Source organism: Hippocampus bargibanti, linkage group LG02 (assembly GCF_051943395.1).
Source record: "Hippocampus bargibanti isolate YZ-2025 linkage group LG02, ASM5194339v1, whole genome shotgun sequence".
NCBI lineage: Eukaryota > Metazoa > Chordata > Actinopteri > Syngnathiformes > Syngnathidae > Hippocampus > Hippocampus bargibanti.
In genome coordinates this window covers 3,232,662-3,260,250 of record NC_142735.1, presented here as the reverse complement: position 1 = coordinate 3,260,250, position 27,589 = coordinate 3,232,662, and positions in this window count along the sequence as shown.

Below are 27,589 nucleotides of genomic sequence, written 5' to 3'. Positions count from 1 at the left end.
ATTCGGCCTGCGAAAGCAAATCAAATGTATGAAATTCCATGATGATTGCTAAAATCTGAGCCAAAATTTCATATTTTTGGATGTCAACCACAATAACAGTCATTATTCTTGACTTGTGATTTTAAAACTAGTTATTCATTAATTTGTAGTGCGCTCTCTATGTAATATATGGAGGGGATTAAACATTCGAATGGCTTCCCCAAATTCAAAACGGCCCTCGAGAGGAAACCAGAACTACAATGTGGCCCACGGCAAAAAATAACTTTGGCACTCCTGATATAATGAAATAAGATGGATGCAACAACAGAAATGACTTGCCAGTGTAACTGTTGATTTAAAATGAGCAGGCGGGGGCGGGGGGCATGTTTGGAAGATACTGGGACCTCCCACCATCATTTGTTTCTTTTCATTGAAATTCAAGACACTCAGTGGACTGGCCATGGATTTTGTTAATTCATTTTCAACAAAAAGCCCACTAATTAGAAATGTCACCAAGGTAATGTTGTGTAATGTAGTGATATTCATTCAGTTTCATTGAAATAATAATAATAATAATAATAATAATACATGTAATTTCTAAGCGCCTTTCAAAACTCACAAGGACACCTAATTACGCCTTCAGGTGTCATTTCTTTGACGAGAGACCATTGGACTACTTGTCAAAAGCAAATAAAATTGTGAAAGGCTTCATCCATTTTAGTTGGTAAAACTATTATTTGTGTCTATTTAAAATGATAGATGATTATAAAATGATATAAGTAAATCACACTAAAAAATAAATACAATGTCCGTACCACATCACGTTTTGTTCTCAGTATGAAGAACATCAAGATGGTGGCACGAGAGTGGCAGCCTTTACAGCAGGTCTTGTATTTTGTTTTTTTTTCTGCTTCTTCATTTCATTACTTTGCTGCTGTGAAATGTGAATTTCTCCACTGCGAGATTAATAAAGGCTAATCCAATCCAATCGTGAGCAGGTGAAGCCTTGACAGCTAGTCTGTAACGTTCCTTCATCATAGGAGGGCTAACTAGTTTTCTCATATTTCAACAAGCAGAATATTTGATTGTGTTGGCTTCTCAGGGGAGGGCTTTGATCATAGCAGAAAGAAAACTGTCAAAAAAGATTTATACATCAAATTTAGTACAGGATGGGCACGCATTCATTTCCATTGTAGAATCTGAAAAATATCCACAAATATACTGTTACACAGTGGGGGACCGTCAAGGACTGCAAAGCCTTCTCCGCTGGCCTAAAAATATCTGAATCTCGGATTTATGTTAATTAAATTCTTTTACATTACAATTTCTTATTAAATAATTCAAAATTCGTCTGTGTAAGCTCTCAGTCGTACAGGAGTAGTCCATCGATGAGAAGGTTTCTTCAGCCGTCATCTGGACTTCTTTGAAGGTGTCGGACATTTCACTTCTTATTAAAGAGGCTTCGTCAGTGAACTAAAATCTTTTGCTGGTAGTTTTGACCCTATATATATCCCTCCATGATTGGTCCCTGCTCTCAGGTTCGGGGGAGAAGAGGACTAATCCCTGCGGCTACACTGATTACTTCTATTGTCCTGACTGATTACTTCTATTGTCCTGTCTGAATATGGGTCTTCGACTGGCCTGATTGCCCCATTTGATCTGGTATCACCTCATCAGCATAACTAAGCCTATGTTGCCTAAGAAGTCGGTTGTATGAATGATCTAAATTGAACCTCACCGCACCATAGCGATATGGTGAAGGGTTTTGCTGTTTTATGAAAATAGCATATTTTACTCCCCTTTCAAACCATCTATTTTCTTTCGCTCATTCATTCGCTCAACCTCATTGTTGTCAAATAAGCGGTTGCTAGCTTTTAGGTGCGTATGTACTGCAGATTGAGGCCCACTAGTATTATCCCTCAAAGAAGTACAGATGACGGCTGAAGAAACCTTCTAATCGATAATTCAAAATTGTATTTCAGCTTCCTTTCATTGCTTTTTCTGGTGCACTGCTTCCAGATGTGTGTTTTTGTATTTAAGCATTTAACCAATCACATTTTAGCCATCAGGATCAGAAATCTACCTGGACGCCTTGGCGCATTAAATGTGTCGATCAAACTGCTGCTCGAACCAATCAGATTTCGAGTTGGCAACCCAAGCCCGGCTGGAAGGCGCTGGAAAATTATGATTGGCAGGTCACCAGCCAATCATAGTATCACTAATCGCTAGCGATAAAAGCATACTGGCAAAGTGCTAGCACACTATAACGGTAGCAATCTGCTTAAGCCAAAATATTGGTCGCTCAGATATTTCCTGGCTAATGGTAGCGTCTAGTGGATTTATGGCAAATCACACCCCACTTTTTTTTAGCCTGGATTGATTCAGACGTAGCACTACTGAAGGCCTAGCGATGAAATCCACCACCCGCCACTGTATAAATGTTCACGTCCCGCGGAAGCAAAATAGCATTGTTTTATGTTATTATTATTATTATTATTATTATTATTATTATTATTATTATTATTATCAGGAAGAAAGGTTGGTCAGTTATTTCCTGACTAATAGCACTCTTCAGTGGACTTTTTTTTCAGTCTGGATTGATTGAGACGTAGCACAACTGAAGGCCTAGCGATGAAATCCACGGCCCGCCAATGCTGTTACAACATCATGACATGGCAAAAAAAAAGTAGTACTTTTACCTACTTTATTTTGGAGATTGTTTTTTTTTTCTCCAATCCCCAAGATTCCTTCTGAACTATTATTTTAGCAACATACAGTATGATGTTAATTTGCAAGTTAACAACCAATGTATCATATTTCATTCCTATTTTTCTTTCTATGAATAATGTTAACGAGCCACGGCACAGTTGAGTTGACCTTTGCTAGTTTAAAACTAGGTTGCTGTCGTTATATATAAACATTATGCCAATTATGAACTATGTCCTCGTGTTCATTATTGTCTATGTCTGTGTGGTGTTTGCTGTGGTTGTGGTACTGAGATCCTACCAAATTGTGGTAGTACTCACATGTCTTGCCTTCCAGCCAAATAGCAAAGGATCCAAGAATCAATGCATTGTTGGTGAACATGCGGAAGGGAAGATGCTGACAAAATGCGACTTTGATGAAGATGTCGCTTGAATGTTGTCGTTTTGTTTTGGTTCAGTGGTCTGTGGGTTGCACTTGGAAAATAAATGTAAACAAAAATGAGTTGAGATTTACTCTTGCTGAGTCTTTGAACATTTTGGTTAATACTTTGTATGAGCTTGAATTCTGCTACTTTAGATGGAACTGCTGTTTTGGTATTTTTTATTTTTATTTTGTTTACTGTGATCAATTGGCTTGTATTCGCCCGCATATTTTCAATTGTGTTGTCTTGTCGCCGAGATGATGTTGAACTTTATTGAAACATATGTGTTTTTTTAATACTGTTTTAGTCATGAAAAATCCTGAAGAAAGTGCTTAAAAAGTGCTTAAGAATGAATGTTGTCATATTATTAGTTAAGTGACCTTGTGAGTTTTGAAAGGTGCTTATGAATGAAATGTATTATTATTATTATTATTATTATTATTATTATTATTATTATTATTATTGTTGTTATCTAGCTAGCTATCGATTAACTATATAGCTAGCTAGCCATTAGCTATATATTAGCGAGCTAGCTACCTTTCTATCTGTTTGAGTAACGTCCAGGTTGAGTGAACGCTGGCGCGTGTGGCTGCCGCTGCTCACCCACAGAAACACTTATCCTGTGACTGTAAAGTGACATTGAGAGTTTTGAAAGGTTGATAAATGAAATGTATTATTATTATTATTATTATTATTATTTTTTTTTTTTTTGTTCTTTTGACTTCAAAATGGCGCCGCGAGATTGGCTGCTTTTCCAGCAGCGCCTGTATGTTGTCTTTCTACTTCTTCCATTCCATACATAACGTTGTTGCTATAAAATGTACATTTCTCCACTGCAAGACTAATCAAGATAAATCCAATCCAAAAGAATAAAGAACATTAGAAAGCGACCTGAATTTGAAAAGTATGGATTGGATAATAATTTTTATTGGGTTATGTGCGCTTATGGTCACGTAAATGAGATAACAGAACAAAACATTGTCCATTTCACAATTTCCATGGATATCAAAGTCAATAAATATCATGCATTAGAGACACTTTCTTTTCCACAATGTGGCCTGTTGTTCACATTGGTTGACGGAACAACATTCAAAAATGCTTTTTAATACTTTGTATCCAAATTATTACATTCTGTGCAACCATTCGACATCATAAAATGAACTCCTATTACACACATTTTTATTCAATGTCAGTCCACGGCCGTTTCTGACATACCTGTATTGCGCTTTTATCCATGGAATGTACTGTACGGTGCGTGCTAAAGCAGTTGTGTGTTGTGAGAGTCTTCTTCTTTTCCTTTCGGCTTTTCCCTTCAAGGGGTCGTAACGTTGTGAAACAACTGTCACACAGAGAAAAAAAACAAACAAGCAAACCCCATTGCTCAATTAAGGGATGATTTAATATTCCTACTGCAGTAGGCTTTGTATCGTTCATTGTTGCTGCAAATAAAAGTGTCTTTTATCCAACACAGGTCAATTCAGTTTGTTTGTGGCAATGAGCAAGACTTGCCTAGTTTGTCTGCTGATTGGCAAATATTGTTTGCGACCGAACATGTGATTTCACACAGGGCAAACTCGAGTATAAACAAGACAATATCAGCAAACAATCTTAATTGGTCTACTTTACTGGGACATTCCAGAATAATAGGAAAAACTAACCATTTATTTTAGATATCTATTATAGGTTTAAAAACACATATACAGTGATACCTCGGTTTACGAACCCCTTGGCTTACGAACTTTTCGGTTTATGAACGTTACATTTATGAAAATGTTACCTTAGCATACGAACTTTACCTTGGCATACTAACTTTTTTCGTACAAGGAGCAGCCACAATAAGTGATGTGTCGTTCGCGAACGAGCCCGTTCGTCTAACAACAAAATGGCAGCCCACTGTTTTTGTCCCCTATTCCCCGCCCCCAGTTTTCGGTTAAAGCCACGTGATTGGTCAAGAACACAGCGGTGAGGGGGGTGGTTTAACTATTAAAGAGACAGGCAGACGACAGTGAGAGAGTTTCAACTTTGATAGTTCAAAGCCAGAGTGTGGACTGCAAGGTTAACATATCCCATCAATCAGGCTCCACAAACAACCCACACAAGACATCTGTACACTTGATGCAAAAAAGCTATCAACCTAACTAAACAGAACACAATTGATGGGGAAGTAGGTAAAATTATAGCAGAGAAAGCACCTACAATCAATTATTCCTCAAGATGGTGAAAGATGAAGGCTACGTGTTTAATGCCGAGGAAACCGGCCACTCCACTCCATCAAGCCATCAACGACCATCACAAAGGTAAATAAAATGACTTTATTATATAGTATAGTTTATTTCTTTAATTATAATACCATAGCACATTTATGATACATAAAATACTGTATACTTTGTGTAGTTTTAAGGCTTAGAATATTACAAAGTAAAAAATTGTGTTTAATGGGGACCTGGGAACGGATTATTCTCATTTTAATGGTTTCCTATGGGAAATTAATTTCTGGGATACACACTTTTCGCTTTACACTGCCTGGGAACCAATTAAGTTCGTAAGCCAAGGTATCACTATAGTTCATTGGTGTATTACATTTCTCAATACATATATAAAAGATGACCGTATTTTCTGTACTATCAGATGCACCTAAAAAGCTGACCTCATAATCCGGTGCGCCTTATGTATGGAAAAGGTTTTTAAATATGGTATGAAATATGGTAACTACCCTAACCAAAGAACAAATCCTTTGAACACACAACAGCAAAATAATTTTAGTGCAGAAAAATAGGCACTAAAATAACCATTGAACATGGAGCAAAACTCCTGAGCAGCAAACCAATACAAAGAGCAAGAAGTCATTTTGTGCTCCCCTCCCCCAAAAATCAATTCAATCACAATTGTAAGATAATTGATCCCATGTTTGATCACAGCCAGTGCAAACACGTCAAAGTGTCCTTGATCAAGATACTGAACTCTCAGAGATGATGCTGTAAAGTGCTTTGATTACGTACCTGAGGTAGAAAAGTGCTCAGTCCGTCATCCATGATGACCCCCACTCGGACTGTACAAAGCAGAAAAGGGCAGGATGACAGTGAGAATGCTTACATGCAACTAAGCCATAAATGGTGACATTTGCCTTTATTAGTCTCGCAGTGGAGAAATTTACATTTCACAGCAGCAAAGTTATGAAAGGAATGAAAGTAGAAAAATAAAATACAGGAGCTTATAGGAGCATTATAGTGATACCTCGGCTTACAAGCTTAATTGGTTCCCAGAAAGTGCGTGTAAGGTGAAAAGTTCGTCTACCAAACATTTATGTCCCATAAGAAACCATTAAAAATGAGACTAATCCGTTCCCAGGTCCCCATAATATATATTTTTTTCCTAAATAAGCCTTAAAACTATACAAAATTTACCTTATTTTATGTATAATAAATATGCTATTGTATTGTAATTAAAGAAATAAACTATGGTATACTAACGTTGTTTTATTTACTATTGTGATGGTCGTTGATGTAGTTGCCTCTTGATGATATCCGAGTGAAGTTGCCGTGCTTTTTCGCCGATAATACCCTCACTTACACGGTCCACTGCTAGCTGCTTTTCGTTAATCCAAATCAACAAGTTTTTCAACCTCTTCTATTGCCTGAGACCGCTGCTTAGACAACAGAGAAACACCCTTAGCCACACGTAGCAATCGTCAATTTAGCATACTGGGACTGGGACGCTAAGTCACACAAACGCACATCTCGTTCGTATTTTTTAAATACTCTCCTTCTTCTGCTCGACCGTAATTTTCTTTTGTGATCTCTTCAGATTAAAACTAGCCTGTAGTGGGGTCTTTTTCGGTTCCATAATAGCAAATACTCCATTCGATAGCAAACCACGTCTGAATTCAAACGGGGTCTGGAAAAGTAGTTTGCCAGCCACCGTGGCGCTGTTCGACCGTGTGGTTTGGTGTTCTTCCGCCGACCACTAGATCGCCAGGCACCGTGGCGCTATGTGGTTTGGTTCGTCCGCCGAAAAATAGTTTGTATGCCAAGATTATATTTTCGTGAATTTAATACGTCTGTGTAAACTCTCATTCAGCGAACTAAAATCTTTTGCTGGTAGTTTTGACCCTATATATATCCCTACTGTCCACGTGGTAGTGCCAGACTCTGCTATGATTGGTCCCTGCTCTCAGGTTGGGGGGAGCAGAAGACAACTCCCTGCGGCTACACTGATTTCTATTGTCCTGACTGATTACGTCTATTGTCCTGCCTGAGTTGGGGTCTACGACTGGCCTGATTGCCCCATTTGATCTGGTATCACCGCATCAGCATAACTAAGACTATGTTGCCTAAGTTATATGAACGATCCAAATTGAACCACACACCACCATGGCGATTTAGTGAAGGATTTTGCTGTTTTATGAAAATAGGTTGTTTTTTTTTACTCCCATTTCAAACATGAATTTTCTTCGCTAAGATTTTAACCTCATTGTCATCAAATGAGTGGTTGCTAGGTGCATATGTATTGCCGACCGCGAATTTAATGTTCGTAAAGCGAAAAGTTTGTGAGTTAAAGTGTTCGTAACCCGAGGTATCACTGTACTTTAAAACTACAATTGATCCATGCATATTTTTAGTTGATAAATTGACAAACTTACTGTTTGGACATCCATAGGTCACCTGTCATTCGTCTGTATGCATTCCTGCCCTTTTCAAAGTCCACTTTTTTCTCCACTCCTGTCATGATTCTTTCTGCCTTTGTTTGGATTCTATTTTGAACCGTCCGTCATGTGCCTTTTTTGTTGACCTTGTTAAGGTGATGTTCCCACCGCTTCTTGTGGTCACTAATCAGCTCTCCTGAGCTTCGTCCAGATGTTCCTTGTTGTCTCGTTAGTCTGCTTTTTCATTCCTTGCTTTGTTGAATACTGTTTTTCATTGTTGTTTTTTTGTTACTTTGGCTTGTTGTTTTTTTTTTTTTTTAATTTACTTTCTCCAATGTAAGCCTGCAAGTTGATTCTCTTCCCACCATCAAAATCAAAACCCACCTATTTAAAATTGCATTTTCTGTGTAGCTTTATCTCTTTTTGTGTCCTTGAGAGCTTTGAAAGGCGTTTGAAATAAAATGTATCATTATTATTTTAATTTAATTTAATTATATTATTTATTATAAGTGTTTTTTGTCCGTCTTTATTTTGCTCAGCACTCCTTGGTTCTCCTATGCCAGGGGTGTCAAAGTCATTTTTTGCCGCGGGCCACATTGTAGTTATGGTTTCCTCTCGTGGGCCGTTATGAATTTGGGGAACCCATTAGAATGTTTAAATCCCTTCAAATAATACATATAGAGCACACAGCAAATTAATGAATAACTTGTTTTCAAATCTGAAGTCAAGAATAATGACTTTTATTGTGGTTGACATCCAAAAATATTAAATTTTGGCTCAGATTTTAGCAATCATCATGGAATTCAACAAGTTTGATTTGCTTTCGCGGGCCGAAAAAAATGATGTGGCGAGCCGGATTTGGCCCGCGGGCCTTGACTTTGACACCTGTGTCCTGTGCCTAGCCCCTGTTTGGAGAGGTATTCTGAGTCAAAACCTTCATTGAACATACAATGCAATACATATTGATTTATATAGCGCTTTAACAACATGACAACTATTGTTACTATGTACGAACATTCAAGTGTGATAGGCTCAAGCATGCCTGCGACCTTCGCTAGGATAAGCGAATTTGAAAAACAACAACAAATTAAATAACATAACAGCGATCTAGACGAAAAGCAAAACCAAAGAACGAAGCTGAATATAATTTAACTCATTCACTGCCAGATATGCAAAAATGTGGTCACTCCGGTGCCAGGGTTTTTGTTAATGTCACTCAAATTCCAGGACATACAGAATATTGAGTTTTACGACTACATAAACATACATCAAGCGTTAGAAACCTTAGACTCTCTTCTTTTATCTGAAAAAAGGGTTAATTCCTAAGTTATGTATAAGAGTTATCCGAGCTCGAAATGGGGGTGGCTGTACAAAATACAATACATTTATTTATATAGCGCTTTAACAACAGTTGAAGCTGTAACAAAGCTAGGGTAACAAGGACAAAGGCAAATGCTGCGCCCTCGTGGGAGAAAAAAAAAACATTGCCAGAGCTCTGACCAGCGCTTTATCGGCACCCAAACAGGAAAAAACAAAACCCGAACAAATTCGGAAATGGTGCACCACGTCATGCTTTTCATTTCCTGAATAAATTCCAGAATGGCAGTGAATGAGTTAACCTTGATTTTTTTTTTTGCTTAAAGGACGACACCTCCGGACAAGTTGTGTCCATAATTTGTAAAAATCACTTCAAATGACTTCTACTTAGCGTATTTTACAAAGATTCCATATAGCATATAGCTATATTTTACGTTTTAAGACACACGCTGAATATTCCGGAAGTGTTGTCCGTACGTGATGTCACTGAAGGAACGCCCCTGACCGAGAAAGCAAATGCATTTTGGGTACTTTGTTTGGTCTGAAAACTTCGTGTTGATCCGTGTGGATGGCGAAATGAAAAGGAAAACACATAAATAATGCGATGGAGAATCCTTGTGTGTTGCACCAAGACTACTATTTGATACTAGTTGACACAAATTTCCAGCAGACAAATCAGCCCAGTTCCAACAGAGCTGGGGCGCCATCTTGTGCATTTTCTGGGAAGCCATATTGGAGTCCTGACGGCTCGAATTGATACGGGAGGACTTCTTTAATCGATTGCAAACATTTATGCTTTCCTCTTCAGAACTATTTGAATCGGATTCATAACTGGATGAGTAACAAGAACGCATCTTCTCCGAATCTGAAGTCATTGTTTTGATTCTCGAGCTAGGCAAGACGTCCTGGCGTGACGTCACGAACAAGGGGGCGGGACCTTCTGAAACTCAGCATCTCCGAGGTCATTTTGAAGTAGTTTTGGGACACTTTAACTCATTTTTATTGGTGTTTTGCATTCGACTAACAATATCAGCTTGCGTGTTTTGGGTATTTTAAATGCTATAAAACGTTTTTCTGATGTCAGTTAGGAAACAAAAAAAATGGTGTCGGTTGTCCTTTAAGTATTTGTCAACCATTTTTTGAACTTAATTTCTAAGAGTTCTTTTTATTTCATTGTTTTTACTATCTCAATCGGATCTTTGCGAAAGAGACACCTTGATAGCCATTTCCGTTTAAAAGGTCATTTCGTATCTAAAACCAAGTGAGCAAAAAGAGTAAAGATTAGCATCGTGGATACAACACAAAGTGTGTTTTTCTTGGCCAGTGCCTCTGTGGCGCATCCAGAACTCATTGCTGTTTGTTTTTGCATACTTTCTCCCTTTTGAAAAGCACACATAAAAGCTCACTTCTCAAGGAGTTCGTGACGCCGCGTCAAGTAAAAGGGAGCAATGTGAAGTGAAGACATCATTGCGGTTGATTCTACTGGAAATTGGATTAGCGTGCCATGCATATTTTGGCCTATGTGATTTAGGTTTTTGCAAAATCTTTGACTTTGTTTGTTTTCCGTAATTTGAAATCAGATTAGATCTTCCATCCTAAACAATAAAATCTCTTTGGATAGCAGAGTTGTCATATTGTCTTTGGAATGTCATATTATTTGTTGTCCTAGAATAATAATAATAATAATAATAATAATAACACATTTAATTTATAAGCACCTTTCAAAACTCTCAAGGACATTTTAGTCACGATATTTTTTTCTGCGGGTGAGCAGCGGCAGCCACACGCGCAAGAGTTCACTCAGCCCGTACTATATAATTATATATTAATATAATAATAAATAATAAATAATGAATAATAAATAACACAAATACTATAACTATTACAGTAATATATATATTTTTTTGGCTCTGGTAATAGTATATTTTTGCCATTCTGACAGCAAGGATTTGTGGCCATTTTGGGATAATGGGACAAACCAATTAAAATGCTTACTTCGCTACTACAGTAAAGTCTCGTTATATCGATATCGGATATATCGATAGTCCCGGTTATATCGATATTTTTTCGGACTCCCTTGAATATTGATATAACGAGACTTTACTGTATTTGCTGGATTATGTCATTCCGATTTGGGGCAAAATGGTGCCTGAATGTTTTTCAACAAAACCCCCAAAAATATTTGGTTCTTTATGTTTTTATATATTTTTATTTAAAAAAAACTGTCCAACAATGCAACTTGTGCAGATTCTATGAGAAGAAACGCTATTTTAATAATCATCAGAACGGACCGCTCACACATTTATATGTTGCTTTTTGTTTAAAAAAAAAAAGGATATCAGTCCATCATTAGTCATTCGCCAACAAACGGGCATCCATCGGTGACCTTGAGTCACTTAAGAAAAAAATGGCCATCTTAGTAGATGATTCTCATGAGACTGAAACACAAATCTCATGTGGAAACCAAGTTACAAAGCAAAATTATTTTGTTCTTCTTCAAATAACATCATGTGAAAGTTTTGCCGACCCGAGGGGAAGTTTGATTCCATCTTGATAACGAGGAGAAAATTCCCTTGACTCTACCCAATCTACTTCAAGCATTATATTAGATTGTCGTGTTAATGCAATATACACAACAACAGCTGAGGCTGGAACAAAACGCTTAACATGGACAACTATCATATACACATACCCATTTCCCCCATATTTTCAGATTATTTTTTTATATATTATATAAAAATTATTATTATATTGATATTTGATATTATATGTTATATATATTTGATATATTGATATATTTTTGATATTTTTTTGTTATTTTTTTTAATCATTTCAAATAATTTATAGCGTTCTACAACTTTCATACGGGATTTTTTTTTATTGTGAATCGATCATAGAAAGACCATTTTGGCTCAAATCCAGTTGGTCTCAACTGCTGTAGCTAACTATTTCCTATGGGAAATTAATTTTTGGAGTACACACTTTTTGCCTTACGCACTGTCTGGGAACCAATTAAGTACTTAAGCCAAGGTATCACTGCAATGTACTCTTCTTCTTTTCCTACCGGCTTTTCCCTTCAAGGGGTCGCCACAGCGAATCAATATCCTCCATCTTCAGAGGTTTGATCCGTGCAGCGTACTATAAATTTTTTTCCAGGAATTGTAATCAATTATAAGAGCAGGGATGTGTACAGGAAATAAAGCAGTCACAAATATAGTGGAAAGTACCAGGGAGTAAAACTAAGATCAAGTCTGAATCCTGCTGAGTCAAATGCCTATATATATACAGTAAAGTCTCGTTATATCGATATATATATATAGTCCATATATATATATATATATACGGATAAATAAACAGGGTATATCGATATTTTTTCGGATATATCGATATATAGACTATATATATATATATATATATATATATATATATATATATATATATATATATATATATAGTAAAGTCTCGTTATATCGATATCGGTTATATCGATAGTACTGCTTATTACGATACTATTTCTATGAACGCAAGGAGAAAATTTACATGCCGCAGGATCGGATATATCGATAGTCCGGTTATATCGATAGTACTGCTTATTATGATACTATTTCAACTTTACTTTACTATTGCAACTGGCTGCTGGACTTCCTGACGGGGAGACCACAGGCAGTCAGAGTTGGCGACAACACTTCCAGCACCATCACGCTGAACACAGGGGGCCCCCAGGGGTGTGTGCTGAGCCCCCTCCTCTTCACTCTGCTCACGCACGACTGCTCACCATCATCACCCAGCTCCAACCTCTTCATAAAGTTTGCGGATGACACGACTGTGGTGGGCCTCATCAACAACGATGAGGAGACAGCCTACAGGGACGAGGTCAGCCACCTGGCCACGTGGTGCAAGGACAACAATCTCCGTCTGAATGTGGAGAAGACGAAGGAGATTGTTGTGGACTTCAGGAGAGTGCGCCTCCAGCATGCTCCACGAACCATCGACGGTGCTGCAGTGGAGAGAGTGAGCAGCACCAAGTTCCTGGGAGTGCACATATCCGAAGACCTGTCCTGGAGCCACAACACGGCATCAATGGCCAAGAGATCCCACCAGCGCCTGTACTTCCTCCGCAAGCTCAAAAGAGTTGGAGCCCCGACCCCCATCACGACCTCCTTCTACCGCGGTACCATAGAGAGCTTCCTGACCAGCTGTATCACCGTGTGGTACGGCGCCTGCACCGTGTCCTGCCGTAAGACTCTGCAGCGCATCGTGAGGACAGCTGAGAAGATCATCGGTGTCTCTCTCCCCCCCCTTCAGGACATCTACAACACCCGCCTCACCCGCAGAGCCATCCGGATCGCTGGCGATCCCACCCACCCCTCCCACAGCCTCTTCAGCCTGCTGCCATCGGCTCGGAGACTGCGGAGTCTCCGAGCCAAGACCAGCAGGCTCAAGGACAGTTTCTGCCACCAGGCAGTCCGGAGACTCAACTCCCTCCCAGCCCTGCCCAGCCTGCCCCTTCCCACTGCCACACTCACCGAACTCTGAGTACACGCTACATGCTGTACGATCATCCTGAACTCTATTTTTTTTTTATTTCTCATTAGACAAGACCTCACTTCAACCCTTTCTAGTTGTTTGTTTTTGCAATTACGTCACTTTATGTACGACACTTCCTCACTTTACATATGTCACTTCCTCACTTTAAATACGTCACTACCTCACTTTCCATACGACACTACCTCACTTTACATACAGAAATTAAATGTATTGTTTGTTGTCAATTGTATGTCTTTTTTAGCCACGTTATAAGTGCCTTGCATGTCTTGCACGCTGGGTCCGAGAGGACATTAATTTCATCTGTGCTGTATGTCATGCATATTAGCATATTTGACAATAAAGCTGACTTTGACTTTGACTTTGAAAGCAGGCAAAGTGGTTTGTACGATTTTATTGCATACGTTTTATTACATTGATGCAAAGTCCAAATGTTTATGTGTAAATAATAGCTATATTTTTAGACTTGTTTGTTGTTCAACGGTGGTGTGAAATCACATTAAAGAATTAACCATTAGTACAAAGAACCGGAGTCCTCTGTTTCAAATGGAAGCACAATGACAATAGATGAACAAAATCAGATCACTGTTATATGACACATAGTGAAACGATTTTGGATCAAAACCAATATGGCCTTTAACCTCACGCTATGGCCACCAATTCTATCATGATTGGTTCATTTGAAAAGGATGTGTGCGTCTGTACAGAAGTGGAAGAGCAAAGGTCCAATCTTTGAATCAAACTTGACTTTTGATTCTAAAAAAAATGTCTCTCTTGATATCATGTATTGAATCGGTCATTCTCACTGAAGGTGATTTTAGCATTTATGCTGACATCCCATCGAATGAGCCACAAAAGACTACCTTATTTTTTTTTGACAGACTCACTGGGTGAACCAGTTCACACTCGATAGGCGAGAAGGTTATGGAGTGTGACATTGACATCTCAGATCATTTCTTTGTTGGAGGAAAACATTTTCACCAACGGAGATCAAAATTCTATATGGCAATCCTTCATATTCACCTTGTTTATGAAAGTTGACTTCTGTGAAATGTCATTTTTGATAAATGGCATGGAGAGTGTCAAAGTGGAGACCATTTTGATGAGAACGCATGATATATGATGAGGTAAAATTGCTAGAATCTGTCAAAAATGTCTTATTACAATTTTCATTCGTAAAAATGTGGGCATTTCTGTCCTGAATAAACATATTGCTGCTCTCCTATGTACAGTGATACCTCAGCTTACGAACTTAATTGGTTCCCAGAAAGTGTGTCGGGCGAAAAGTTCGTCTGCCAAACGTTTATTTCCCATAAGAAACTATTAAAAATGACAATAATCCGTTCCCAGGTCCTCATAAAACATAATGTTCACAAAATAAGCCTTAAAAGTACACAAAATATACCTTATTTTATGTATAATAAATGTGCTATTGTATTGTAATTGAAGAAATAAACTTTACTATAAAATAAAGTCATTTTATTTACCTTTGTGATGGTCGTTGATGTAGTTGCCTCTTGATGATAACCGAGTGAAGTTGCCGTGCTTTCTCGGCGATAATACCCTCACTCACACGGTCCCCCACTCCACTGATTGTCATAACAATAGGAACAATCAGTGGAGTGGCAGGGAGTAGTCCTCTGCTCCCTCCAACCTGAGAGCAGGGACCTATCACAGCAGAGTCCGGCACCGCCATGTCTGGACAGTAGGGATATATACTGATTGTCAGAACAATAGGAACAATCAGTTGAGTGGCAGGTAGTAGTCTTCTGCTCCCCCCAACCTGAGAGCAGGGACCTATCATAGCAGAGTCCGGCACCGCCATGTCTGGACAGTAGGGAGATATATATAGGGCCTAAACTACAAGTAAGACTTTAATTTGCTGACGAAGTTTCTTGGATAAGAAGCGAAACGTCCGACAACTTCAAATTTGTACAGATGACGGCTGAAGAAACCTTTTCATCGATCTGACCTTATTATTTATCCTGCAGTGCAAGAGTTGTGTTTCAAAATAAAAACATGTCAAATTGGGAGCCGAGTGCCCGTTAATCATTCCAAGCATGAGTTTTCAACTGCTTATCTATATTAAAGTCATGGGTGGGCTGCATCTTGACCCGGCTGACTTTGAATGAAAGCTGGAGTTCATTCAGTCAGTCAATCACGGGGCATGTTTGAAACAGAGGTATTAATTGCTATGTGAAATTGTAGCGGAATTGGCATTGTGATGATTATTGAATATTGTTTTCCCTCAAGAAAAAAAGAAAAAAAAACAATACAAAGTGCTGAGGGCATATTATTACAATCAGGGCTCCCAACAAAGTTGATAGGAAAAACAGACTCAACTATCAAATTGATGGTATGTGAACATACAGGTATATATACACTCCTAACTCTAACCCCTAACCCTCACCCTAAAACCTAACCCTAACCCTAAACCTTCACCCCTAACCCAAACCCTAACACCTAACGCTAACACTAACCCTCACTGTTAGAACGATTTTAGATGCACATCCTTAAACATACAATGTTACTTATTCATCATTTATATTTGTCTAGTTAGTCTAAGTTGTTACTTTATACATGTAACGTTGTTGTGCACTAAGATTATTAAATTATGACGGAAGTGACGCACAGTATGGCATGAAGTCCCGCCCATAGTTCTCAGAACTACAGTAAAGTCTCGTTATATCGATATTCAAGGGAGTCCGAAAAAATATCGATATAACCGGGACTATCGATATATCCGACCCCGTTTGCATGTAATTTTCTGCGTGCGTGCATAGAAATAGTATCGATATAACCGGGACTATCGATATATCCGATATCGATATAACGAGACTTTACTGTACTTGGAAAAGTCGTATGGTGAGATTCTCTTTTTCTGTAAATAACCACTATAGGATCACATGTTGTTCATTCTGTTTTGTTATCGATAATGTTTTGCATATTGAGAACTACTTGGACAAGTCGTGTGTTATTCACAAAGTCAAAAGTCAAAGTCAGCATTATTGTCAAATAACAAGACGAAACCCATGTGACTTCACCTATCCCTTTTGCCATACTGTGTTACAGCAATAAAAGAAATAAAAAGACACATCCACGCGTCTGGTATGATTAAGACGGCAGCAACGTGGAGCTCAAGACAGTCACTGTTGTGACACCCGTCACACACACACACATATATATATACAGTAAAGTCTCGTTATATCGATATTCAAGGGAGCCCGAAAAATATCGATATAACCGGGACTATCGATATATCCGACCCTGTTTGCATGTAATTTTCTCCGTGCGTGCATAGAAATAGTATCGATATAACCGGGACTATCGATATATCCGATATCGATATAACGAGACTTTACTGTGTATATATATATATATATATATATATATATATATATATATATATATATATATATATATATATATATATATATATATATGTGTGTAGTGTATCTTATAACCTTACATATTTGTAGTGTGTACTGTTATTCAACCATTCTTATTTCAGTCTGATATATACTTTCACCCTTCTACCTCGTAGTTGATAGGCGTGTTTGAAGTGATGTCATACTCCCGCCATATATAAGATGGGTAGGGAGGGCTTCTCTTTCTCAGTGGCCTCCTCAACCGACTGACCAATCTCTCTGCTGTCTACAAGATTAAAATAATCTTTTTTTGTTCAACACCTTGGTTCATGCTGATTTTACTACCATCTGCTAACACAGTGAAGAGCCATGAACCAGAGAGAATGATCATTTTTAACCCATCACTCAATCTAAACCTAACCCTAAACCCAACCCTTCCACCCCTAACACAAACCCTAACCCCTAACTCTAAACCTTAACCCTAACACTAGCCCCAACCCTAATCCCTAACCCAAACCCAAACCCTAAACCCTAACCCTACACACGACTTCTTCATGGAAGGGATGGAGTCGATGGCTGCTGACAGTTGTTGCCAGACCAGTTGTGGCTCAATATTACTTCACATATAAGGGGTATAAGGCGCAGGGTCATCTTTTGAAGAAAATCAAGGCTTTTGGGTGCGCCTTATACACCGGAAAATATGGTACATAGAATCAATTGTAAGCATATTTTTAAGTACCTCAATAAAGTGGATCATTTGGACTTTAATTTATAAATAGTTTGCATGCTGAAAAAGTGTGGGCAAACCTGTTATAGGTTTATGTTGCAACTGCTAAATGCTACTTTGGACTGGACCTCTTCCTTTGATGATGTGAGCTGATTTCAGCGAGTTTGTGTGACTGCAACTGTCATCTGGCTATGATGAGCATAGTGTGTAATAAGGCGTTTTTGCCGTAAGTATGATGGAGCATATATAAAATTTTGCTAAAGGCCAACAAAATACTGGGGGGGGAGGGGCGCCCGACTAGAATTGTACTCGATGAGAAGAATGTCAACAATATTTTCCAATCATTTCAAAGTTTTGGCTCACGTCATTGTTTAAACATGTAATTTGAGTCCAATTCACGTTGGAGGCGCTGTTTTGAAAATAGTTGTGAAGTGATTTCTTCCATCTGAAATAATAAATCTGACTTGACTCATGCGGTACGGTACATCAATCCGTGGCTTGTTGACTTCAATGCATTCTTCTCCCAAAGCACCAAATCGATTCTGAAATTGAGCAATGAAAATGATGAAACACTTTTATACGCGGAATAATCTATTGGATGAGCCACTGTCAAAAATGTCGTCTAAATGGAGCAAGGAAGAGTTGTTTTGTATCTTCGCAATCCTGTGTAAAACACACATGTATATTTCTCATTTTCAGTGGCCAAAAATGGGTTTGGCCAACAATCATTAATGCTAAAGCTATTAAATTTATGATTGCCAATACTTTGAGCGGCTGTGGAATGATAACTAAGTAGGAAGCGACCAAATATAAAAATCGCCATTGGAAAATATTTCTTGGCATCTGGGGAACATTAATCCTAAAAACACGGATGCTGGGTATGGCATATTTAGTTTTATTTACCGCTGCTTCACAGTTTGTTTGTTTGTAGGGATATTTGATTGTGTACAGCAGGGGTGTCAAAGTCATTTTTTTGCCGCGGGCCACATTGTAGTTATGGTTTCCTCTCGAGGGCCGTTATGAATTTGGGGAACCCATTAGAATGTTTAAATCCCTTCAAATATTACATATAGAGCACACAGCAAATTAATGAATAACTCGTTTTCAAATCTGAAGTCAAGAATAATGACTTTTATTGGGGTTGACATCCAAAAATATGAAATTTTGGCTCAGATTTTAGCAATCATCATGGAATTTAACAAGTTTGATTTGCTTTCGCGGGCCGAAAAAAAATGATGTGGCGGGCCGGATTTGGCCCGCGGGCCTTGACTTTGACACCTGTGGTGTACAGTACTTTGTAGTCACATTGCAGTCTGCAGAGTCAAATGACTCAGACACAATTGAAGACTTTTTGATCATACATGACCAAATTCACTGCCATTCCCCAATTTATTCGGGAATTGAAAATATGACGTGCAGCGCCATTAGTTTTTTTTTTTTTTTATGCCACCCTCATTTCAAGCTCACATAACTCCAGACCCATATAATTTAGGAATTAACTCTTTGTTTCTGAGAATCTCATTTGACAATTTTATGAGGCGTGTATGTAGATCATCTCCAGTCTACTTTGAAGGACTGTGTCTTTGGCATTCCATTTTTAATAAAAAAAAAAAAACTATCAAAGCCATTTCATCAGAAGAGCGTGCTCATGCTTGAGGCGATGAAAATTGAGAGTTGATCAGGTTGCCGAGCAACGCACTTACGCATGTGGCGCATCAAATACCACCAAAAATCTATCACTTGTGACACGCAATTCCAATGACTCATGGATGCATTGGTTGTGTTGGGTGCTTTTCAAGCCCCACCAGCATGTGAAAATGCTCTTCAAAGGGGACAAATAGTCAGCAGTTGCTGATCCTTTTTCTCTCAATAATTACTGTGATATATTGTTGACCTTACATTTGTCACTTTCATGTAGTAGGGTGATAGAGAATAGACAGAATAGAAGTTAACCTATTTAAAGGTTTCATGCTAAGAAGGCCCAAAATGGAAGCACAGAAAATTTGGGGTCAATCTGAGGTGTGAGACACAGGCTGTTAAACTGTCATCGTCAGGTAGGAGATCTGTACGACCTGATCAACTCCTTCACAGGAAGAAGTCATTAGCCATGTTACAAATCTATCAGTTCTTGGAAAGGACAACAAATTAAAATGTCTATGTTCTGTTGTTTTATGGACGTTGGTGCTTGGGACGTCCAGGGGTGTGGTATTCAAATCAAGAAGAATATGTTTTTTACTATCACTCAAATTATTCACAGCTCTTCAAAATAACACGTTTTTAATGCAATTTTCCCTGATGAAAAGTGTGAGGCAAATTGCCCTTTAGCCTCATTTCTTCCTAAATGTACTCATCAAATAATAAAACCAATCCTGTGTAGTCTCGAAAGACTTTTTTAGTGCAATCCATGAAAATAATTACTCATGTTATGACAAAAAAACCTCAATCTTTCATTTGAAAAGAAACTATGACTAAATCAGATAGAGAATAGACAGAAAAAAGTTATCATATTTAAACGCTTCATGCTGCCGAACACATGGTCCAAAATGGAATCACAAAAAAAAAAAATATGGGGTCAATGATTGTATTATGTCAATGTTGTATTTATGTATTCTAATCAAGAACACTAATGTATCACTTAAATTTGCATATACTCTCAATAAATAGCTTGTCAGAGGGCCGCAGAGGTTGGGCGTCGGTCATGAATGGCTGTATCCCGTGCCAGCAGTAAAAGACAATCTTTCGGTGTGCCAGCCTTTGTTCACAGTTTCCGATCAAACATCTCTGACATAGGGAAACATAGAGCCCTCCATCGGGCAATCAGCGAGTACGTTCGGTCTTTCTGCCACAGAGTCTGTGCATCAAAAAAGTACATACAGGAGTATGTGGCACTTAATAAGGCCATGGGCTATTGAAGAGAGACTGATGGAAATTGGATATCATATTCTTGATTTTGCAGGCTGCACTTTGTGTTAAATCTACCCAAGGAACGACAGCCTGACGTTTGGCCAGCTGAATTCTAATAATGGTGTATTTGTCAAGGTTTGCGAGGTGGTGATGGCGGGTGCGGATCCCAAAAATCAGGCAGGAGGGAGCAGGAGGTTGTTTGACAAATTGTATTAAAATAAAGGTCAGCAGGAACAAAATGTAAAACATCAAAATCATCTGAATGGAAAAAAATACAAAGTAGCAAAAGAAGACCAAAGTAAAAGTCCGCCAAGGTTAAACAAACACATGCACAGCATACAATGCATGCGATTGCAGACAAAGCAGCAAACAATGAACCGACAACCGGATGGTCGTGCCGGGTGTCCTTTTAAGTGTCAGTGATTAAACGACCAGCACCTGCGAGGCTGCAGGCAGGGCTGACGTCGCTACCCGCTGGTCGCCAATCTGATCGGGACGACCAGCACCTGTGCAGGTACAGGCGGGGCTGACAGCGCCCCCCGTTGGTTGCCAACCAGATCATGACAGTCTTGAGTCAGAACCGGACATATTGATGGGGAATAAGAAGTTATCATATTTAATAGTCCGATGTTTAGATGGCCAACCGAACAATAGGCACACAGTCAAGGCGCAGATGGCCACAGTAAATCTGAGTGAACCAGACACAGCCCAGTTAAACTGTCATCTTCATCTAGGAGATCTGGCCTTGGACAGAATTTAGGACTTGGGAAACACATTCGTCACAGGAGGACTTGAAACTCCCTCACAGGAACAGCTCATTAGCCAGGTTACAAATTTATCAGTTCATGGAAAACACAACCAATGAAAATATCTGTTTTATTGCTTACAGCTGCTGGTGCTCAGAACGTCCAGGGGCGTGGTATTATAATCAAGAAAACTGTTTTACTAATGTATCACTTTAATTTGCAAACACTCTCAATAAATAGCTTGGCAGAGGGCTGCAGAATTCAGGCGTCTGACAAGAATGGCTGCATCTCCTGCCGGCAGTAAAAGACAATCTTTCTGGGTTCGAACCGAACATCTCTCACACATATATTCCACCACCGACTCATATGCAGACAGATCCTGCAAAGACAAACTGAAGACGAGAAAAACTCCGTCCTGTCAATGACACAATGACCCATCGGTCAAGTCTCTTAATAAGCTAATGAGTGTTTGATGATGTTCACACGTGGGTTTTTCCACACGTCACATTGATGCCATATAAACTTCATTGGTACACGACATGTGTAGAGAATTTTACAGCCTCCCGTGATGCTATCTCCACTGCGCCATTAGTTGATTGCTACACGGTAGGCAAGATCAATAAATACCCTGTTAGCATGATCATTACCTGTTCATTAACACCATTGCAGGTCATTAAAAAGCTTTTAAAGTTTAATTTGTCGGCAGTGGAAGACATTGAGACTGATTTAAGAAGTACATCTAAATTGGCGTTGGGGAGTAGTGGAGTTGGGGTGCAGAGCATGACATACTCTGTACAAGCTGAGAGCTGTGTTGTGTGAGACAAAGCATCACATCCCTTTTTCTGCCTTTAAATCTGCTGGAAATGTGGGCGAAGTGTATAAGACGCTGAAAGGTGTCATTGGCAGTGATTTATAACTCTGCCCCTCATATCTGGCAGCGAACACTAAGTCGTTAGTTACAGTGCCATGAAAAAGGATTTTCCCTCTTATCAAATGCCTATTTTTTTGCAGGTTTACCCACTTTACTGTTCGAGATCATCACTTTTGCCACCAGCGCTTTCACTCAACCGGCAAGAAAGGGAACTCAGACATGCCGGTTGAGTGGAAGCACCGGTGGCTAAAACTAAATTGTTCAAAGGGATTTTTCTTCCTGGAAAAATTGTGGCCCACTCCATTTGTCATTAAAGTTGCAGTATTCACCATAGCCATTTCCATCTTCTTAGCAAAGTCAAGCACCATCTGTGCTTCTACGTTCCGCATCTGGAGTCCAAACCTGTCCATCACCTCACTTTGTTTTCTACGCCAAAATGTCCATTGAGGTCTCCACCAATTCAAACTCTATCACTTCTAGGGATGTTCTGTATGACATCATAAAAGTTTAAAAAAAGTCATCAAAGTTCATCATCAAAGTTAAAAAAAAAGTTCGGCTCACACCAAGCATTGTAAGTGACAACACATGCGTCCATGATAAAAATAATTTAGCGACAATGTAAACTTCTTCACTTTCTTCGGGTAACAGTATATCATATTAAAATATGAAGAACACTGAATCGAAACTCTGGATATTGGTAATTGTGCAAAACAGCAATGCTTAACTCACGTTTCAGTGTGGCAAGGTGAGGAAAGGAAATGAAGCGTAGCTAAAAAAATGGTAATCAACAATTAAAAAAAAAGAATGCGTGTGATCCGGGTCTTTCCGAGAATCGAAACTGAAGGGCACCTTAAAAACAGAATAGCCATGAGAATTTTTTCCCGTCCCTCGTTTATTACGTGCACCCAAACTTTGAGTTCTTTTTTAGGTAGAAGATTTTGCGCATTATACTCGAATAAATATGGTACTCAACGTTACAGCTATACTCTGTTATTGTATTTTTTTTTAATTTATTTAATTCCATCATTAAAAGAGATGGACAATGAATAAGAACGACTCACAGTTGCGGCTACACTATTTTTTTACAAACAATGAATTCTTCATGAAATGACAATGAAGACTTAATATTTGTTTTCTATGGAGAAACTGCAATCCACTTAGAACATTGTGCAAAAAATATATAAAAAATAAATAAAAAAAAAAAGCTTAATACAAATTCAGAGGAATACTTTTCCCCCAAATCGAGGCAGAATTGTAACCTCGGGGGCGTTAGTTATACTTAAGCAGTCCACTGTATTTTAAATCATGTGATGGAAAAGCATTGAGACTTTTGCAAATATATGACTAGAACCACACAAAGAAGAGTTTTAGAGCAAGAGAAATAAAAAGGACAGGTATTTTTGCCTGAAGTGGTACACAAAGAGGCTGGCAAACTTACTGCTGTCATGTGACGTCTCTTTGTCCCAGTTAGATGACGCAGATGTGACATCACCCGGCTGGTGAAAGGGAGCCTTTGACAGCACGGTGGCGTCTGTGTGCATCAGGAAAATCAGTTGCTGGTGACCTTATCCGGAGGCTAGAGTGGGCCTTCTTCTCGTGGAAAGCCGCAGGATTTTCTTCCCCCTTCATCTGTTGATGCTAGCATTCTTTCCGGGCTACTAGTTGCGGTGAATCTCAGACTCAGGTTGTGGCTCGAGACCAGCTCACTTCACAACACATGGTTGTGAACCTAACATAGTTTCAAATATAAAGCAATTGCACAGTTAATTTTACCGCAAATGATACAGTAGTGATAATTCTTTTCTTATTTGTTGGATTTATATTTACTCGTTACCCGGGCTTTAGTAGTCACTCAAAATGCTTGTTCGTGTTTACCTCTTGTCAATTCTACTTATACTTTGTACATATACATATAAAGATATGGGCCGTCAGATTCTGCAAGGCCTTCTCTGCTGGCCTTAAAACAGAATTATATTTTGTCCGTGAATTCTTATTAAATAATTCCAAATTGTCTTACAGCTTCCTTTCATTGCTTTACCCCTGTTGTTCATTTATTACTAGGGTCAGAAATCGAACTGGACGCCTTTCACAATCAGTTCTGCAGGCCCTGGAGCATAAAAATCAACGTTGATGAAGCTGTTGCTTTAAACAATCAGAGTTTAAGTTGGCAATTGCTGGAAGGCGCTGGAAACATCAGAGTTTTCGCAAACTATGATTGGCTAGTCACATGATTGTCTAGTCACTAGCTAATCATAGTATCACTAGCGGCTGATAAGAGGATACTGACCAGAGCTCGCACACTGTATCTGTAGCAAGCAGCATAACCAAATACATTTTTGTGTTGATTTAATAGCGGTTTTATCAACCCACAATGGCTGAAGGAAGAGAATATATCGATTTGGTTGCAGGTATACTGTTGAAGCCATTTTCAAGACGGATGGACATCATTAAGGTTGGACATCTCCGAAGCTAACTAAAACAGCAACGCATATTGCAATTTTATGAGGTTATCATTAATCCACACCTTCATAGTAAAAATTCTAACAGTTTGACAGTATTTCTTAAGTTTCTTCCAGTCACACGTTATTTCCTGAACAATACCACCCTCTAGTGGACGTGTAGTAATATCACACCAAACTCGCAGCTGATTCAGATGTAGCACTACTGAAGGCCTAGGAGTCACACCACTGGATTAACCCAAATAGTTTGCTGTGTCCTTTCGTCACCCAGAAGCAGTGGCATGCTAAGCAAAGCGGTGGATGCCTGATGAAAGCATATGGGCAAAGTGCTTTCAAAAAAATTAGTGTCAAACACGCTTGTGTTGGAAACGGCTGTCAAAGATAACGCGATACAAGGGGTGATACATTGATACGTGTATGAAGCCATAACTGCTTCAAGATAGTGTGTCTGCCATGAACGATGATGTTTTCTTTGCAGCATTCCCAAAGTCTTAAGAATTGAATAAGATGCGATAAAAGCCTTTGAAGCCACACATTATCTTTTATAAAAATCTATTGGGCACTGTGATCTATACAAGCCACAATGTTAAGCTATCGGCATGCTCAGTCAAGCGCAAGGAAGGAGGAGCTGGTGAAAATCTCACCCCCTGACAGGAAGAGACTGTATCTAAATAAGAAACAGGCTGAAACAGGCCGAAGCTTGTTTAATTAAGAAAATACTCGGAATTCAAGCACTTAAGAAGACTATGGATAGCAATCGGTCAAAGAATGTTTTGCTGGAGGAGGGATGCAAAAACACCAACAGGCCAATAAGGTAACAGAAAAAGCAATAAACCAAAAAGGTATATGACAGAAAAATTATACTTTTCCGGAACAGCGTTAAAACGGCTAATGAACAGTATTAATTACAGTAAAGTCTCGTTATATCGATATCGGATATATCGATAGTCCCGGTTATATCGATACTATTTCTATGCACGCACGGAGAAAATTACATGCAAACAGGGTCGGATATATCGATAGTCCCGGTTATATCGATATTTTTTCGGACTCCCTTGAATATCGATATAACGAGACTTTACTGTAGTTGGTTTGAAAAATCCCTCAATGCATCTATGGGCACACACACACATAGCTAGCTAGCTAAAGGAAACAGATCCAGGCAAATTTATTTGGCAGATTATTTCCAGAGATAGACTGCTCAAATCAAATCAAAACGGGGCAATCTGAATGAAAGTGTTTGTCCTTGCAACCATAGAACAGCCTGCTTTATGCATACGGTGGTCGTAAATTGTGCCGGTCGTAACTCGCATGTTACCTGTATTTGCGCCACAGGAAGATAAATTATAAGTCCATTATGACTTGTTGGTCTTTGAGGAGAACATTCAAAGAGCATCTTCATCTGACTTGTTTTCTTTGAAGGCAACTTTTCACAAGAGCCAGGCTCATGATCCCATGCTGCAAATGTCAAGCACACACCACCACACTTGGCTGCTGCCTGTTAATTCACTTTGTTTCTTTGATAACGTGACTCAGAAAGATGTGACTGCTTTCATTTCGCCAAGACACACTGGGAAGGGGCTGGGTCATGGTCTGTCTCCCTCTGTTGGCTGATTGGAGACGTCATGGGATGAAATTTCAGATTACAAACACCCAGAGGTTAGAAAACTACGGCCCCTAGGCCAGATACGTGGTCTTTTTAATATGGCCTGCCAAAAGTTGGTCTACAATTGAGGTTCGATTTGAATGGTTAAATTCATTTCAGTTGGACTTGTAATGACCAGTGGCGGACCATCACGTCTGCAAAGCCTTCTTTGCTGGCCTAAAATTATCTGAATCACGGACTGAAGTTAATTAAATTTTGTCCATGAATTCTTATTAAATAAAGTACAGTAAAGTCTCGTTATATCGATATTCAAGGGAGTCCGAAAAAATATCGATATAACCGGGACTATCGATATATCCGACCCTGTTTGCAGGTAATTTTCTCCGTGCGTGCATAGAAATAGTATCGATATAACCGGGACTATCGTTATATCCGATATCGATATAACGAGACTTTACTGTAATTCCAAATTGTCATTCAATATCCTTTCATTACTTTTCCCCGATTGCGCTGTTTCCACATGTGTTTTCATATTCAAGAATTTAACCAATCATATTTCATCACATCACTTGTTACCAGGGTCAGAAATCAAGATGGATGCCTTCACAATAAGTTATGGGGACCCTGTCACATCAAACTGTTGCTCTAACCAATCAGATTTTCAGTTGGCAACCCAAAAGGGGTACCAACACCTTCTTGAAGGCGCTGGTCAATGTCACAATTTTTGCAAACTATGATTGGCTAGTAACTAGCCAATCATAGTTTGCGAAAATTGCTCTGATCACAAGTCGCTAGTAACAATACTGGCCAGAGCGAAGAAATTAGTGTTGATTAAATAGTAGTTTTGTCAACCCACAATGGATGACGGAGGAGAAGAAATTGATTTGTTTGGAGATTTACTGTTAAAGCCATTTTCAAGACGGACTCTTCAAGAAAAAATGGACATTAAGAAAGGTTGGTCAGTTATTTCCTGGCTAATGGTACCCTCTAGTGGACTTGTAGTAGATCACAATTTTTTCAGTCTGGATTGATTAAAACGTAGCACTACTGAAGGCCTAGTGATGAAATCCACGGCCCGCCGCTGGTAATGACAGGTATTTCAACACCAGGTGATGCAGTTACTTGGGAGTTGCAAAAGCACAGGTGAAGTGAATGTGAGAGGAGTAAATTTCATCTACCACTTGCAGACCCGCTGTCAAACTTTCTCCTACGTTAATGATTGATTCAGAACATCCAAAGTTCTGCAAGTCATTAACTCATTCTAACGCTAAAATCCAAATGCAGAATAAAGTGAGTAT